Genomic DNA, 19,416 nt, shown 5'->3' on the forward strand with positions numbered 1-19,416 from the left:
AGTCTCCTATAAAATATTAAGATTATGAGGGTCTGCTTATCAGAAACATTGATTAAGCAACACAAAAAGAAAAAGAAGAAAAAGTCATCCCTTAAATTGAAAAACATTATAAAAAGTAAAATATTTACCTTTCCCTCACCCTCCTAGTAATATAAAAGCAGAATTGATATCTATGCTTGGATTCTCACATTCCTCAATATATTCCAAATAAACTCCCTTCATATATTATTTTACTTGAACATTTTTTTATTTAGGAAGACCATATTAATTTTCTGAAAGAATATAATTTACCAAACTGACGTAATTGTTCACATTATAGGTATAATACACACTTTGGTAGAGAAAATGCCACAATACTTTTAAACAACATTTAAGTTCGTATTTCTTTTATTATTGATAATGTGCTTTAAGTATTGTAGCAATTATAACTGCATAGTTAATTTTATGTATTTTCTTTTTTAAAGACATAAAAATTAAATCAGTATATAAAGGGATCATAATGAAAATGTAAAGGTGTAAAAAGGTATTTTTAATATCAAGACTTTGGAAAGATGGAAATTACACAATATTTTCCATCATATCCCAAATTTCTCATCAAAGTTTTCCTCATGTTTCTGAGTTATCACTGCCTATAACACTGTTTTTTTTTTTTAAAAAAAAAAAACACTAAAACCCAGATCTGACACAAAAAGTTCAAACTGAGATGCCCAATGATTAGCCCTGTTCCTCTGACATCTGGGATGGTGGTACTGGAGCAGTGCCAGCCTAACTGCTTGCCCACTGCACCTTCATGGACCACTCTACTTCCTGGGAACACTCTAATGTTAACTTTAATGACCATTCTGGTGAAATCCAAGCATTGTCTGTGTTGCAAGACTCTGTCCTCTTTTAATTGATGACAATAGAAGGGACAATTCTGCAGTCGTGTTCTTAGATGGGCTTCCTTCCCCATGGTCAATGAGTAATAAGACGATGCACTGGACAGAGGGTATTGCTTGATGGATAGAGTGTTAATCACATGAGAAGAAGGACCCAGGCCACCCTCAACACCCATTTAAAAAGCCAGGCCTTGTGTGGCATACATGTAATCTCATGGCTAGGAAAGCAAAGACAGGCAGATTGCTGGGGATCGGGACTCTCTTGCCAGGCAGCCAAGTGTAATCCATGAACTGCAGGTTCAAGTGAGAGACGATATTCCAAAAAGCAAGGTGACCATTTCTGGAAGAACAATATCTAGGTATAAAACCCTCCACACTCATTCATATGCACATGCACAATATCACGCACACACACACACACACACACACACACACACACACACACACACATGCGTGTGCACAGAGAGAGAGAGAGAGAGAGAGAGAGAGAGAGAGAGAGAGAGAGAGAGAGAGAAGGAGGGAGGGAGCGAGAGAGAGGGAGAGAGAGAGAGAGAGAGAGAGAGAGAGAGAGAGAGAGAGAGAGAGAGAGAGAGAGAGAGAGAGAGAGAGAATACATTGCGGCACCCCTAGCTCTCAATAAACATCCAGTATCAGTATCACTATAAGCAAGTTTCATTACATATATTTAAAGCTAAATCATGTTGAAAACTTGTACCCATCTCTCTGGTAATCACAACAGCTGATAATTGCAGATGATTTGATAATTATAAATAATTGCCCTTATCAGGCATGCTAGATAGAAAATGAATGTAATCCTAGTTCTGAGGAGTATGATTCAGGATTGTGTTCAATGCCAGCCTGGACCCATGTCTCAAACACAACAAAAACAAAACAGAGATTCCTCTACATAATTTTGATTATAAAGCAAACACTTGACGACCTTTTCTGTGATAGGTGGTAAAAGCCACACTTGCATCTGGAGAAAGCATTTGTAACCCACATAACCAACATCAGGCAAGTATGAATAACAGAAGTATCAGATTCAACAGTCTAAGAAATGCCAAGAAAACATACTAAAACTCAAACAGAAGACAATACACAGACGGCAAATGGGCCCGTGAGAAGATGTTCAATATCATAAGAAATTCAAATTCAGATTGTAATGAGTACTATTATGCATCTATCTGAATGGCTGAACTAAAAGTTATTGAGGAAGCTAAGTGCTAATCACTGACATGCTACAGCTGGGAGTGTGAAATGATAGAGCCACTGTGGAAAACCAACAGGATAGCTTTAAAAGCCAATTATAGGCTTGGGCCAATGGCTCGGTGGCAAAATCTCTAGGCCCACAGGCTTGAGAACAGGACTTAGAAGCCCCAGATCTCAGTCAGGTGAAGTCAGGCAGAAATGACTGGCACCTGTAGTCCCAGAACTGCCAAGAAGAGACTTTGTCTCAGTAAATAACGTGAAGAGTGATTGAAGAAGACAACCAGTGTCAACTTCAGGCCTCCACATGCATGCACACATTCACTCACTTACACCTATACACACAACTGTGCTCACACAAATGAAAACATAATACACACATACATACATAAGGAGCAACAAATACATAAAACTTAAGAATATTATCACCTAAGGACTCAATAATTGCATACCTGGAGATTTATGCTAGAAAATATAACAAAAACTTTACAAACAAAAACTTGTACTTGAATGTTTAGAGTAACTGAATTATAAATCGCAGAACTGTAACCACTGAAGTTTCCCTAGGGTTATGAATGATACACAGACAAAACAAAGAGCAAATTGTTATTACAAATGAAACAAGGCCAGGGATTCCACAGAAAGAAATCTGCAATGAAAATCCAGTCTCAGAAGATTGCATGACCACACCATGAAGCTTCATTTCTACGTGGGGAAGCAGAGGTTCGATGTCAAGAGGGAAGTGGAGGGAGTTATAAAGGGATAAGGTGAAGAGCTGCATTGTTGGTTCTGTGTAATTTTCCAGCTGGAGAGCATTGCATAAAGTTTACAGGAGAGCTGTCTGCATTAATTTTTAAATATTTCTAAGACTACATTTATATAATTTCCCCATTCCCTTTACTCCTAGCAACTTCCCCATATTTTCTCTTCTTGTTCTCTTTCAAGTTTATGACCTCTTTTGACTAATTTGTATTATATATGAATATTTAAAATATACATATGAATTCCTAAATACAAAATTACTACCTGTTCTGTCTGTGCAATGTTACATGTGTGTATATGGTTTACAGGGATCACTATTTGGTATTGTATTATGAGTTGATATGCTCTGCCTTAAAGAAAACTATTTTCCTCTGCTCTCAGCATTTCTTAATTGCCTCTAGTTCTTTATCCAAGGTTGAAGACTTCTGGCCTTTTCCTTTCTGTTTTATCGTGTGTACAGTCATACCATAGTCCTTGTTCAGGTTATGTTTAGGCAATCATATTGTTCAAACTTCAAGAATGTAACTTCTTTGACATTCTTAGGAAACACAATCTCACAGAAAATTTCCTGTTCTTATGGCTCCTAAAATCTTCCTGCCCTCTTCAGCAATGTTTCCTGAGCCGTAGGTTCAGGAGTTCTATTGTTCTATTTCCACTGTAGCTGGGATCTCCAAGTCTGCATTTTGACTGGCTATTGTTTCTGTAATAGCCTCTCTTGATTATAAAGAGAAGGTGCATTGATGAGGGGTGTGAGCTACACAAATGCATGGGAGTAGGATAAATATTTATAACGTAGTTAGGGAATATGTTGGTTTAGTAAAGAGGCAGTTTTAGATTCTCCTCCAGGACCAATCACCTCACTAGCTCCAGGTAGCCAGGTTTTTAGTACCAGTCATGTTCCGTATTGTTGAGTGAGCCTTTGTCCAATTAGAAAGCTGTTGGCTACCACTAACGTATGTGTGCTGCTACTGTACCCTTATAGTGCCATGATGGTCATTGTGGTTCATAGGCATCATATACGGGTAGACTATTCATTGCTTCCCTTGTTTAGCAGCCTTCGTGTTACCTTCTTGTACCATGAAAGCTAGTCCTCAAGATAGCAGGCTTTCAGGTTAGACAAAGCTCAAGCACACTACGTTCTGTATTCAAAGCAAGTGTGTGGTGTCTTTAGCAACTGGGACTTACTTTCCACCTCTGGGCGGGGTAGTAGGTGGGGACAACCAAGAGCGATAGCAATAACCTATTATGTTTGAGGCGTTTCATAGACAACCCTGACTAAAATCTCAAAAGATTATTTTTCTGCATCATTTTTTTCCGGTACTAGTACTATTTATTTACATTTTATGTCTGCATGTACAATATTTTATAGGTGGCAAATGTTTTCATTTTTATGAAAGGCATTTCTATGCAATGATTTTTATAAATGCACTCAAATATGAAAGTATCTCATAAAGTTTTCCGTTTTTTGAAAGGCACACCATCAACTGAATAGAATTCGCCAATCTAACTTTTCTTAGACTAAACTATTCTCCACTTGCCCTGTAATGTGCCCTGTGTTAATTACTAATCAGTACTGTGTGGAATACATGGGAGGAGTTGATGGACTAATTTTTGTTGCATATCTTCTCAGGCTAAGATTCAGATCACTTCCATCACCCTCATATAAAATATTTTACTTTGCACGGTTTATTGTTTATATCAGGCATATTTATTGTTTATGTCTAGGTGACTGATAAACATTATGAGCCTTGTGGAAATAATAAACAAAAAATGGAAAGCCAGAATCAATGATAAGATTTTGCATTTTGTTTATGAGAACTGATTTAATTTAAAAGCATTTTAACAGTTTTTATAGCCATTGTTTTGCATTTGTAAAAGTTATAATTTTATAGCTTAAGAAATTCAAAAGTAAAAATTGTAAAACACTGTTATATCATTCTATTGATATTTTAATTGTAGTTCCTGGCAATCTAATGTTGAGCATTCTCCTGAGTCATTACTTTTTTCCCCCTTCTGGATGCTCATTTAGCAGATTCAGTTTGTATACATCCCATGCTCATTCAAATCTTATTTGGGGTTCTCCCTTCCTCAAAGAACAAGACCCTCCCCCTCTTCTGTTACTTCTTTTTAAGTCTCAAATCTTGTTATTCTTTTCTATTATGATTTTACATTACTTATGAGTATGATTGTTTTGCTTACATGTATGTCTGTGCACCATATGTGTGCCTGGTGCCATAAGAGAGCACCAGATCTCCTGGGACTGGAATGGCAGGCTATTGTGAATGGCTATATGGGTGCTGGGAATCAAACCGAGGTTTTCTGCAAGAGCAGCCAATGCTCTTAACCACTGAGCCATATCTCCAGCCCCAAGTTCCTGTTTTTTTGCTTTGTTTTTTACCACTGTAGTTTACAAAGCTAATATAGCAGAAAGATGGCACCCTTCTTTTTATTTAACCTGCTAATTACTGACTAATTATGACTAGTTTTAAATGATGACATCATAGCCTATTTTTTTTTTAACAAAAGCATAGTTTTTTTTTTTGTTGTTTTTTTTTTTTTAGTTAAAAGGATATTTATTTAATGGCGTAACTCACAAATTAAGTGAAAGGTAGGTTGCAGGGTCTAAGAAAGGTGTATCGCAATCCAGCGGTGTTCTCTGGAGCTCTGCTCAGTCCACCTCCAACCTTCAGCGTCCCGGCGCAGAGAGAGCACACAGAGAGAGCGCTGGCCCATCCAGCTCTCCGGGTCTCCAGGCGCCTTCCCTGGCCACGCCTCGTAGGCGTGACAGTTGCCAGAGTCTCAATGGGGGTTGGAACTTCCAGATCCAAGCTGGAATGGCTACCCACTACATAAAACATTGTGATTTGCGTGTGTATGCATACATTCATGTGCATCTATGTGCATGCACATGTATGGAGTTGAATTTTGCATATGATAGTGCTTGTTTGTCGTCTCATTGAGTTGTCCTTCTCTATAGCTCTCCACACTATTTTATTCGTTCATTTAATTGGAACTAGAGTAACCAAAAACGAGGTCCAGCCATGCTCTATATTTGTTCCCCAAAGGACTGAAGCTAAGATACATGTATTGCTCTTCCATATTTTTACCTAGATGATGGGTATTGAAATTAAGTTTTTATGATTGTAGAGGATGATCTCTTTTCTTATAGTACTCACAATGTGATTTTTCATTGAAATAATATTTTTTCATATAGTATATGTTTATTATGACTCACTGTGGTGGTATTCTAATTGTACTGAAATGTGATTTTAATTATATGTTAATAAATAAAATTGCCCAGAGGTCAGAGCTATTAGAGCCATAGACAGAGTGTGGAGGCGGCGGCGGCGGCGGCTGCGGCGGCGGCTGCGGCGGCGGCTGCGGCGGCGGCGCACGCCTTTAATCCCATAGATCTCTGTGTGTTCAGGGATACAGTCAGCATTGGAGACATATGCCTTTAAGAACTGGGGGGCTGTACATACAGACAGTGACAAGGCAGTCACGAGTTTGGGTTTACAACCAATGAGAAGGCAGAATAAAAGACTATGAAAAGACGGACAGACAGGAAATAGCTCTCTTTCGGGAAGCTAGGACCACCACAGGAAGAAGGGTGAGATTTTAGCTCTGAGTTCTGACCACTTGGCTTTCTCTTTTACATTGGTTCTGGTTTTTTTTTTTTTTTTTTTTTTTTTTTTATTTTACAACACCATTCAGTTCAACATAATAGCCACAGATTCCCCTGTTCTCCCTCTCTCGCCCCCCTCCTCCTCCCCCCAGCCCACCCCCCATTCCCACCTCCTCCAGATCAAGGTCTCCCCCGAGGACCGGGATCGACCTGGTAGACTCAGTCCAGGCAGGTCCAGTCCCCCCCTCCCAGAACGAGCCAAGCGTCCCTGCATAAGTCCCAGGATTCAAACAGCAAACTCATGCAACGAGCCCAGGACCCGGCACCACCGCAGAGCTGCCTCCCAAACAGATCAAGTCAAATGACTGTCTCACCCGTTCATGGGGCCTGATCCAGTTGGGGGCCCCTCAGCCTTTGGTTCATAGATCCTGTGCTTCCATTCATTTGGTTATTTATCCCTGTGCTTTATCCAACCTTGGCTTCAACAATTCTCGCTCATATAAACCCTCTTCTTTCTCACTAATTAGACTCCCAGTGCTCCACCAGGGGCCCAGCCGTGGATGTCTGCATCCAGATTCCTCAGTCCTTGGATAGGGTTTATGGCACAATTATCAGGGTGTCTGGCCATCCCATCACCAGAGTAGGTCAGTTCCTGCCGTCCCTCGACCATTGCCAGCAGTCTTTTGCGGGGGTATCTTTGTGGATCTCCGTGGGCCTCCCTAGCTCTCTGCTTCCTCCCCTTCTCATGTGGTCTTCATTTACCATGGTCTCCTATTCCTTGTTCTCCCTCTCTTTTCTTGATCCAGCTAGGATCTCCTACTCTCTTTCCCTCGACCGTCGCCCTTCATTGTTCCCACTCATGACCAGGCTGTTCATGTAGATCTCATCCATTTCTCTGTGTCTTTTTTGGGGTCCCGTTTTCCAGGTAGCCTCATTGGTGCTGTGAGTAGGAGTCCAGTCATCCTTGTTCCACATCTAGCATCTTCCTATGAGTAAGTACATACCATATTTGTCTTTCTGAGTCTGGGTTACCTCACTCAGGATGATTTTTTTCTAGATCCATCCATTTGCCTGCAAACCGTATGATGTCATTGTTTTTCTCTGCTGAGTAGTATTCCATTGTGTATATGTGCCAAAATTTATTTATCCATTCTTCAGTTGAAGGGCATCTGGGTTGCTTCCAGGTTTTGGCTATTACAAACAATGCTGATATGAACATAGCTGAGCAAGTGCTCTTGTGGTATGATTGAGCATTTCTTGGGTATATGCCCAGGAGTGGTATAGCTGGATCTTGGGGGAGATTGATCCCCAATTTTCTAAGAAAGCACCATATTGATTTCCAAAGTGGTTGTACAAGCTTGCATTCCCACCAGCAGTGGAGGAGAGTTCCCCTAGTTCCACATCCTCTCCAGCATAAAGTGTCTTCAGTGTTTTTGATCTTAGCCATTCTGACAGGCGTAGGGTGGTATCTCAGAGTTGTTTTGATTTGCATTTCCCTGATGATTAGGGATGTTGAGCAATTCCTTAAATGTCTTTCAGCCATTTGGGTTTCCTCTGTTGAGAATTCTCTGTTTAGTTCTAAAGCCCATTTCTCAATTGGACTGTTGGTCGTTTTGATGTCTAATTTCTTGAGTTCCTTATATATTCTGGATATCAGTCCTCTGTCACATGTGGGGTTGGTGAAGATCTTTTCCCATTCTGTAGGCTGTCGCTTTGCCTTGTTGACCATATCCTTTGCTCTACAAAAGCTTCTCAGTTTCAAGAGGTCCCATTGATTGATTGTTTGTCTCAGTGTCTGCGCTACTGGTGTTATATTTAGGAAGTGATCTCCTATGCCAAGGCGTTCAAGACTACTTCCTACTTTCTCTTCTAGCAGGTTCAGAGTAGCTGGATTTATGTTGAGGTCTTTGATCCACTTGGACTTAAGTTTTGTGCACGGTGACAGATATGGATCTATTTGCAGCCTTCTACACGTTGATATCCAGTTATGCCAGCACCATTTGTTGAAGATACTTTCTTTTTTCCATTGTACACTTTTGGCTTCTTTGTCAAAATTTATATGTCCATAGGTATGTGGGTTAATGTCAGGGTCTTCAATTCAATTCCATTGGTCCACATGCCAGTTTTTATGCCAATACCAAGCTGTTTTTATTACTGTAGCTCTATAGTAGAGCTTGAAGTCAGGGATTGTGATGCCTCCAGAAGTTGTTTTATTGTACAGGTTTCTTTTAGCTATCCTGGGTTTTTTGTTTTTCCATATGAAGTTGAGTATTATTCTTTCCAGGTCTGTGAAGAATTGTGTTGGTATTTTGATGGGGATTGCATTGAATCTGTAAATTGCTTTTGGTAAGATTGTCATTTTTACTATGTTAACCCTGCCTATCCATGAGCATGGGAGATCTTTCCATTTTCTGACATCTTCTTCAATTTCTTTTTTCAGGGACTTAAAGTTCTTGTCATATAGGTCCTTCACTTGCTTGGTTAGTGTTACCCCAAGGTATTTTATATCATTTTTGGCTATTGTAAAGGGTGATGTATCTCTAATTGCCTTCTCAGCTTCTTTGTCCATTGTATATAGGAGGGCTACTGATTTTTTTTAGTTGATCTTGTATCCTGCTATGTTGCTGAAGGTGTTTATAAACTTTATCAATACCTGAGTGGAATCTTTGGGGTCACTCAAGTATACTATCATGTCATCTACAAATAGGGAGAGCTTGACTTCTTCCTTTCCAATTTGTATCCCCTTAATCTCCTTATGTTGTCTTATTGCTCTGGCTAGAACTTCAAGTACTATATTAAATAAGTATGGGGAGAGTGGACAGCCTTGCCTCATTCCTGATTTTAGTGCAAAAGGATAGTTTTTATGATTAAGGTTTTGCTGAAATTTCTAAACATCATTAATTTGGCTATAGCTTCTTTCTTTGTTTTTACTACTTCAGGTTTCCCAGTAGATACTGGGAATACATTATTTTGTTTTTACATCTTTATATTGTCCAGCACGTAACACTAATGGATTAGTTTAATGGGTTTTGGCTGAAAGGATATTTGTAATTATCTGTTACTTTTCCTTAATTGAAAAATTACTTTCCTGAGGATAGGTATAATTGCTTGATTTCAGTATCTGGAATCTAGAATGTACCACATGACATTTTTTTAAGTAAGATTTTATTATATGTAACAATTGAACAATTAGTAAGTGAATAATAATATTAGTGTACAATAAGTGCAAATTATTTGTCTGTATATATTAATAATTATAATAACATTGTCAAGTTATCTGGCCAATGTTCCTATTTTTAATATTTTTGGTATATTTTGCTTTATATATTAATTAAATTTTATACATAAAAGTGACTTGCTTAGAAGTGAAATTTCAGATACAACAGATCATTATATTGAGTAGAAAACAGTAGTTATATTTTTAATATCTTGCTTTAAAAATGATAGCCCTTTAATTCATTTTATGTCATAAAATGTTCTTAAAAACCTTACCCACGTATATATTATAAAATTTATTAACACAAGGCATGGATTGCAATGATTAAATAATAGAAAGTGGTTGGTAGAGTTGAAGAAGGTATGCTTGAAGTTTATGTAAATAAATGGCCTATGATTGTGATTATATTAAAAACAAAAGAGATTACCAAGGAGCTAAAATATATAGTATTCTAGATTTTTAAGAATAATGCATGAAGAGTGATGCTGACTGACAAGGCAAGTTGCTTTCTTTCAGGATTACAGGATAAAATTTATAATCTGAGCACATTTTAAAAACAGAAACTATATGCCAAACTAAAATTTTCTGTCATTGTAAACTGCTCTAAGTACTTAATTCATTCAAGACTAACAATTCAATTAAAAAAAAACTTCATTCAATATTTAATTTTTAATTCATCAATAGATAATTAGAATATTGGTTTGTATTTAAAATAAATAAAGTTATTCAGCTGAAACTGTTGCAGGCTGAAATTACTCCATCTCCAATAGCACATGCAAATAAAATGTGAGCTGGATATTTGATATTAATATGAATTTTTATGTGAATAATGTCACACATATAAATGGAGCAGCAATCAAGCAAAGAATCAGTAAATTACAATAACAATTCTACATTCTGGATAGTCCAGGGTGTCAATTTCCTACAATTAAATACTAGAATTTAAGGATTCAGGAATAATGAACTGTGAATCACAGTATGTAGAGGCCAGATGATTTTTGCATAGTCTTGCTTGCTCCAAAAGCCTTCTGCTGTGCCCTAATTGGCTTCTATTTCTCATGGGTAGCAAGGCTCTAGAAATTCCTTCCTGCCCACGCTTCAAGGAATCCTGTGATATTTTTTTTCCTGCTCTTCGCTTGAAGTAGGACGAATGAAACTCGATAGAATGCTACTCAATGAAATCAAGCTCTTGATGAAGGATGAATATGACTTTGGAAACATTTGGTTTTGATTGCTAACTTAAACTTTTGCTTCAAACACTAACTTCTTTCAAGGAGCCATAGTTTGTGAATGAATGAGATATCTGAATGACCTCTAGAGACTGCTGCTGTGTGTAATTAACATAAAAAAAATCTGCAAGTTGCTTGAGAATTCTCAGTGCATAGATAGAAGTCACCGTGGATATTTTTAATTGCAAAGTGTAGCAGAGGTCCCAGACTGCAGTGATACAAAAGCATATCTTTGTGGTTGGAAGGAAGTGCAGCAACATTGTCAGAAGCCAATGCTTCTGTATAGATATGGGATCTGCACTTCATATTCTTCAATATTAAATAAAGCATGCCAGCAATATCCAGGAGATAAAAATCACCAAACAGAGGCTTTCATCTCCTTGTCTCCTTGTTCTCTTCATGACTATTGTCTGAGGAAAGTAGCAGGAAGGCAGAGAAGCCAGAATTTACTCAGAAAGGCTCACCATTAAATAATAGTTCTAATTATTTACAATGAGTAAGTAAAACTATCAGTAAATAATGCAATAATAAATGTCCTTATGTTGTACTTCACGGTATAACTATCATGTGCATCAGCAAAAAATGGTTTGTATTTATTTTTCACACATTAATACATGCATTCACAAGACCATAGAATTCCAATTTAGAAAGTGTCTCAGGGGACTAGTTCTGAAAGCACTTTCCAAGCGAAATACCGCAGCATGGATTCTTTGAGAAGTATTTCCTCATACAGCTTAACCTTGACTTTATGTTAAAAAGAAGTTTGTATGTAAAAGTACAAAACTATTTTATCAAGTTACTTGTCTCATAAATTTAAATATTTCATAAATATAAGAAAAAGCAATTATACTGATGATTTTTACAAATAAAAAGATTACATTCTGAAATTCTTTATTATTTTGTCTCAGTTGATGTAAATTATTGAACAGATTCTAAGAAATGGTTCAAGAAATAGTAGTTAAAACATCATGACAAAAGAAAATCAGATAATAAGCACCATGTTTTCAATTTATTTTAGACACTATGGAAACTGTTGAAAAAGATAAAAATATTACAACTAATAGGATTGGCATAAATGAGGGATTATTGTAATAAATCTTTTTTTCTTTGTTTCCTGTACTATGAGTCTTTATCTATAAGAGGATAACAATTAATGCAGTCTCAGCCTATTGTTTATTGTGTGAGATATCTCTCATTGAGGTTTTAATCAAAGCCAAATGGTTAAGAGTGTAACAATGGAGGGAGAGGAATGAGCAAGCAAAACAAACGCCTACAAAACGTTTAGAAGCCAAGTCTTTCCACATTTGCCTTCCAATCTAATCATGCATTTGTTGCATGTCACACCACTCTTTAGGAAAATGGCTACATGGTACAAATCTACTGGCCTTCCTTGTTTCCTGCTCAGGAGTCAACTGAACACATAATTACTGAAGACTACTTCCTGTGCCAACCATTGAGCTGAGCTCATGCCACGATGACAAGCCAAACACACTGTTCCCAAACATCCTCTCCAGTGGTCAGGGGAAAGGAGTCAAAAGGGTGAAATGAATAACACTAACAGAGTCTATTTGAAGAGGTTTCAGCCCAGTCGGAAAAGTCCAAGGAGTCTTGTGAAAGAGTAACAGTTGTTTTATTAGAAGACAAAAGAATGAAAGAGGATGAAGGAAATCCATAAAAAGGTAGCCTAGGGTTCTGCACCTGACTGACAAGGAGAAGCAAAGAAGGGGTTCCACATTGGTCCCAGTGATTTTAGTTGTAGGTTACAAACTACGAGGAAATTGCCCTGACCTGTCTTTTTTGTCACCTAATTGCGAAACTGTGGGAGTTAAAATGTGTCTTCCTTTTTCTATAAACATCTCCACATAGGCATACACAAGATGGGGATTCCTTCTATCTCCTCATTCTTTTTTTCATTAAGATACAAATATTACAAGTAAAAGCTGTGAAATATTCTTTGTGCCATCCATGGTACTTACTGAACAGAAGCTACTTTGTATATAAAAATGCATACTGAAGAAGTGTGAGCTGAAGTGAAGCTGTTAGCCAGCCTTCCTCCCTCCCTCCCTCCCTTCCTTCCTCCCCTCCCTCCCTCCCTCCCTCTTTCCCTCCCTTCCTTCCTTCTTTCTCCATCTTTTTCTTTCATTTTCAGTACCTACATATTTCTGTGACTACTAGTTACAAGCACTCTTTCAAACTGTTTCATTTTCTTTTCTTTAGCAAAAAAGAACATAATTGATCCTTTATGTAACATTCAGCATTAATGTGACCATATAGTAAATTCAATATAATAAAATAATTTTTCACCTTCTATTCATAAGTCATGGCTACTAAATGCATTGCTGTCCACCTACCAGAGCTGGTTAATATTTCTTCTACATAAACTGTGTAAAACTTTATGGAAATCAATGTTCAGATTACCATACATCAGTGGCTACATGTGCAAAAACACAAGTATGCAAACATATGTGTGTGTGTAAGGACAAGTGTATGAATCGATAAGATACAGTTTGTTTTTAGAACTTGCAAGTGTATTAAGTATGAACCCGGGAGTTGTTGGGAATAAATTTTGTAGATAGGATTACTATCTTTAATCAATCAGCCTTAAAAAAAAAAAAAGAAAATTCTTAAAACTTAGGATGATCTAAAAGACTACATTGAGTAGAATTATGGAATCTGTAGGAAGATATTTGGCCCTGACCTGCACTTCCAGATCTCCATGAACATGTCTATACTGTTCTTCCTCACAGCCCACTAAAGAATGCTAGCTGTTCCTTCTTTTCAATCAGATGCCATGAAAAATCCTGGCAATCAATCAATCAATCAATCAATCAAAGAGTCTTTGTCTTTGCCATTGTCCGTCTATCTGTCTGTCTGTCCCTCCCCACCACACACATGTTCAGGCACATAATAAGGCCCATGTGCACAAAGAAAAAAAATACTAGCATTATTTCTCTGCTAAAACTCTGAAAACTGTGGATCCAGTATTTAGAAATAAATGGAAAAATAACATAGTGATATACAAATTTATTTGACAAGGATATTTTAATACATTTTAAAATCAGTTGAACACAAAAGGAGCTAAAAAGGAGTGACTTAGTTTTGTAAATGACAACCCAAGGCGAAACCATATCTTATTGTCTATACAAATGTGGCTCTATTGATAGGCTTCGGTACTGGAACAGCACCACTTCCAGAAAACTATATACAAGAAGAAAAAGATGTTAGATGCAGGCTGGTCTAGCTAACTAGTAGACCTCTTGCTAGCCTGTGTGAGTCTCGGGATTTAATTACCAGAACTATAAAACTAATATAAAATCATTCCAGAGCCTTTTAAAAAATTTGTTTTGGCTGGGCGGTGGTGGCACACGCCTTTAATCCCAGAACTCAGGAGGCAGAGCCAGGCGGATCTCTGTGAGTTCGAGGCCAGCCTGGGCTACCAAGTGAGTTCCAGGAAAGGCGCAAAGCTACACAGAGAAACCCTGTCTCGAAAAAAAAAAATTGTTTCAATAATATTGCTTACCTGAGAAGCCTCCTGAAAGATACAAAAACTCTTCACTAGAAAGCATCAAATGATTGCAAAACACCTTTCCTAAAATCTTACAGTATTCACTGATCAGAAATTATATTAATGGTCAACATCATAGCCAACTATCTGAAGGACCTGCAGTAACTAGTTCTCTAAATTTTAGTTATCGTTTTGACCTTTCCCTATATCCTCTGATGCATCACTATCACCAAGATAAATGGTATTTTCTATGACACTAAAAAACAAAACAAAACAAAAACTCAGATGCTTTAAAAGGCAGGGTCATTTTGGTCACATTTGTAGGAGGTGACATTCTACAGGGTGAATAACATATCCAGGCTTATCATCCAGAATTGTATACTAAGAAGGTTTTACCAGGTTTGATTCGCATCTCATTGATTTTTAGCAATGAACAGACTACATGTATTTATTTATATTGTTTTGTTAGAAAATTATGCTCTTTCACAGTTTTATATTATGAAAAGCAATGATTTAATACCCCAGAGCAAGTATAAGAATGTCCTGGAGCACTAACTAAATATGCAACATATTACTGGAACATTAAATGCTGTCCAGGAAACCTGTAGCTCCACATGATCACAGATTATGTACCAGTATCTCCATTTTATAGGAATTGGAACAATTTCCTAAAAAAGTAATAAATTCATTAAAGTCATAAAGATTGTCAATGATTGTCAACGTAGAGTGATAAACACAGATTTGTTCAACTCCCTACACATCATCTCAAACACTCTACCCCCAAATGCTGCATCATGAATGTTCTTTGGAAATGTGAACTTTTTAAAAATGGTTTGTAGGTTTTGAGTTTCTAATACTCCTTTTTGTTCCTGTGCTTCGATGTTGAAAGACTCAAAGCTACTCAGTTTTCATGGAGTAGTTATGGATGGAGGAGGTTTGTGACGTATCAGCTCAGACATGTTTCTCATGATAGCTAGAGAAAAGCTCGGGCAGAGGAGTTCAACAGCTTACCATTTTACAAAAGTGTTGTTTTGAAATCTTATTTTAAAGCAATTGTTGGAGACAAAAACAACTGAGAGGGAACAGGTATTCAGCATTTGTCACCCCAGTGAAAGTAGCATTCAGTGCACAGCATCACATGAAGCCAATGCAAAGTGCAAATAGGAACACTCCCCCTCCCTCAATCACCCTCTCAGTCACCCTCCCTTGTTCAACTCCCCCACTTGCCCTTTTTCTCTCACCCTGCCCCATCCCCCCTTCCAGATAAAGGTCCTTTATAACATGCAAGCTTTTGTGGAGTTTTTACTTTAATATTTCAGTAGGGGTCTGGCTAAGGCAAAGTCTTCAATACTGAAACAAGCATATACATTAATATTTTGGTGTAACCTCTGATTCCCACATTACAGTGTAATGAACTGATTTCTCATCCTAGCTCTCAGTCCTGCACATTCTGGGCAGCCTCTGACAAACTGCAGCTGAACCTCCTCCATCCTCTGCTCTGCCATCTTCACAGAAGGCTTTGCATTTCAGTCTGCCCCAGATTTCTAACACTCTCCTGAATTTCAACTATGTACAATTCTCAAAACAAATAATACAAAGAAGAGAGCTAGGAACTACATTGTTTACACCAAAAAAGTTTGTTTTAGGCTACACAAAAGGCATTGTTTTAAACCTTTGTGGAACTGCACCTATTATAAATTACTACTATCGAGAATAAGCTCAAGTCAGTGTATTTCAATATTTTTAAAATGAAGAAACTATTGAAATGGTTATAATACTTATTTTTCAACTTAAAAATATTCTTAAATACATGTCAAAATCAAACAATGGTTTTCTATTGTACATTTTATAATTTTCATACTTAATATAAAAGCAAAGTCAAGTTATTATGTCTTTCTGAAGAGGTACTATGAAATTAGAAACAAATGTTATAATTCATGCCTCACAGAGATATAAAAATGTGAGAAAAGAAACATGGAGGTAAAGAAACTATATTAGTACACAGAGTTACCTGTTACATACTCTCCCTGAAAATGATTTTTTGAGATTTCAAAAAATGTTTTATAGGAATAGCTCAAGAATGTCAGCACTGTGCCGGGCGGTGGTGGCGAACGCCTTTAATCCCAGCACTCGGGAGGCAGAGCCAGGCAGATCTTGTGAGTTCGAGGCCAGCCTGGGCTACCAAGTGAGTCACAGGAAAGGCGCAAAGCTACACAGAGAAACCCTGTCTCGAAAAATCAAAAAAAAAAAAAGAATGTCAGCACTGTTCTGTTTTTAACGAATCAAGTGTTTATAATGATGCAAAAATTTTCAGATTAAAAGGACTTCTTTTTCTGTCTCAATGACAAATATCTTTCCTCCTTGCCTCTGAAGTAGTTCAGAGAAAATATGATGAATTGACGTACCAATTATTTCTAGTTAAAATCATTTGAGGAATTCTGGTTTTCTTTATTTGGATTGCTGACCTACTCTGTCCCTGTGCAGCCAGTCTCCATACACAGTGTTTGATGGCACTTATCCTTCATGGATCAAGGTGGGACAAATCTGATCACTACAAAGTGGAAACTTGGTTACAATGAATCTGAATAAATAAACTCTGAAGTAGTAGTTGCCTTATGTCTCATAAATCCCATTTGCATATATCTGTTAGAAACACCTCTGCAAAGCACAGCCATGGCATGGATTTCCCCTGTTGCACATTCTGTCTGCATTAGCTGTTCTTTGTCTAAAGGCAAGTATTATGCTTGGACATTTCTTTGGACTTCACAATTACCTGAAGACCTTCATGTTCATGTGAATTTAGCCAAACCTTTAGAATTTTCTCTTATTAATTAGGTCTTGCACTAAATAGGATCCTAGACCAACCAAAGAGCACTTAAGAATTTAGTAGTCTTATTTATACATCTCTATTTTCTTCCATTGATCTACATGTTGGATTTTGTGTCAGCACTGTGCAGGTTTGTTATTGTAGCTCTATGCTGTAGTTTGGGATTGGGCACAGTGAAATGTCTAGCTCCACCCTTCCTTCTAGCATTGCTTTGGCTATTATGGATTTTGTATGCATCCATGCAAATTTACAGATTAACTTTTTAGTCCCATGAAGAGTATAATTGGAATTTTGATGGGGATTATAATAAACATGTAGGTAACTTCTGCAATAAATTTAGTTTTATATTATTGATCACTTCCTAAATATGGAAAGTCAATCCATCTTTCTGTCTTTTTCAGTTCCTTTCTTCTGTGTCATAATGTTGAATCCCCTTGTAGCTTGTGTTAGATTTGCCTACTACATGCTAAGCAAGAACTTTCTACTAAGCTAATAAATGTTATATGTTGATTTTTGTATCTTCCTATTTTGCTAAAGTTATATTACAAGTTTTATGAGTTATTTTTGGTGAAGTCATGAGGACCTTTCTTGTGTTGAAACATATTTCACCTACAGCAGGCACTGGAAAGTAAAAAGTCTTTTCAGCAAGTGTTGCAACCTGACAGTCACATACAAAAGACTGGTAGCAAATCTGTATCTCTACACTGTACAAAGTGAACTCAAAATACATCAAAGATATTAACGTAATATCTGGAATTCTGAAACTTCTTGAAGGAAATGTAAATAAAACATCAAGTATAGGTCTGGACAAGGACCTTCTGAAAGGGAAATATCCTTGAGAATTGACAAATAGAATCGATGATATTGGAAATAGGATTGATGATATTGGAAATAGAATTGATGATATTGGAAATAGGATTGATGATATTGGAAATAGGATTGATGATATTGAAAATAGGATTGATGATATAAGAAAGCTCTTGCATGACAAAGGAAACAACTGTCAGAGTGAAGAGACAGCGAGACATTGGGAGAAAAATTGTGCCAATCACACATTGGAGAGAAGGTTACTATATAGAAAATGTGAATAACTTCAAAAATTAAACATCCAAAAAGCCAAAATATCTAGTCAATACATGACCTAATAAATTGAATTGATGATTCTCAGGAGAAGAAATAGAAACTACCAACAAACGTTGGGAAAAAATATCCAATGCCCTTAACCATGGAAGAAATGTAAATTAGAATCCCTTTAGGAGCTGGGGAGGAGGCTCAGCCAGTAAAGTGCTTGCCACATAAACATTGAGACCTGACTTCGAGCCCAGCACCCAGGTAAAAAGCCAGGTGTGCTGGTGTACTCATGTAACCTCAGAGCTGAGGAAGAGCCTAGGGGCTCCTTGAACATCCAAGCCTAGTATCCACAGAAGCCTTGGGTCCTAGCCTCAGACACAGGGTGGACAGTTTCTAAAGAGTAAAAGCTGAGGCTGACCTCTGACCTCCACATTCATATGCACACATTTTCTCACACATACACATACCCTCACACATGAAACATATGCAGGTACACAGACAAAATAAATAATATTTAAATAAAAAATCATTATTGTATGACTCAACTCCATCAATCCTGGGCATGTACCTGAAGGACTTTAAGTCAGCATAACACAGCAATACTTGCATATCTGTAGTTATAAATAGCTTACACTACTTAAAAAAACCAAGACAGGGAATGTGGTTAGAGGTTCAACAGAAAAACTGATAAAACAAATGTGATACATAAGTAGAATAGAATTTTTTCAGTCTTTATCGCTTTATGCAGAATATGATCATGACATCTGCAGGGGAAAAAGATGGAACCTAAAATCATTATATAAAGTGAAACAGGCCAGACTCACAAGACAAATACTACATTTCGTCCATACACGGTATCTGTATTTAAATATCCTCATCTAAATATGACATAAAAGTGGAAAGGGATCCATGAGAAGAAAGGAATTGGTCTAGAGAGAAGTGTTCCAGCTAAGTTTTGTCAACTGGACACAGGTTAGAGCCATTTGAGAAGAGAGAACCTTGATTAAGAAAATGCCCCCACCAGACTGGCCTGCGGGCAAGCCAATAGTGCATTTTCTTAACTAGTTATTGATATGGGAGGACCCGGCCCATTGTG

General features: G+C 37.4%; 1 protein-coding gene across 1 annotated transcript in view; it reads right to left on the bottom strand.

The window, feature by feature from the left end:
* Lrp1b (LDL receptor related protein 1B) overlaps positions 1-19,416 on the bottom strand; it is a 1,955,528-nt gene that overhangs the window by 601,593 nt on the left and 1,334,519 nt on the right. The gene's annotated exons all lie outside the window — the stretch shown is intronic.

The sequence above is a fragment of the Peromyscus maniculatus genome, chromosome 4 (assembly GCF_049852395.1).
Source record: "Peromyscus maniculatus bairdii isolate BWxNUB_F1_BW_parent chromosome 4, HU_Pman_BW_mat_3.1, whole genome shotgun sequence".
Lineage (NCBI taxonomy): Eukaryota > Metazoa > Chordata > Mammalia > Rodentia > Cricetidae > Peromyscus > Peromyscus maniculatus.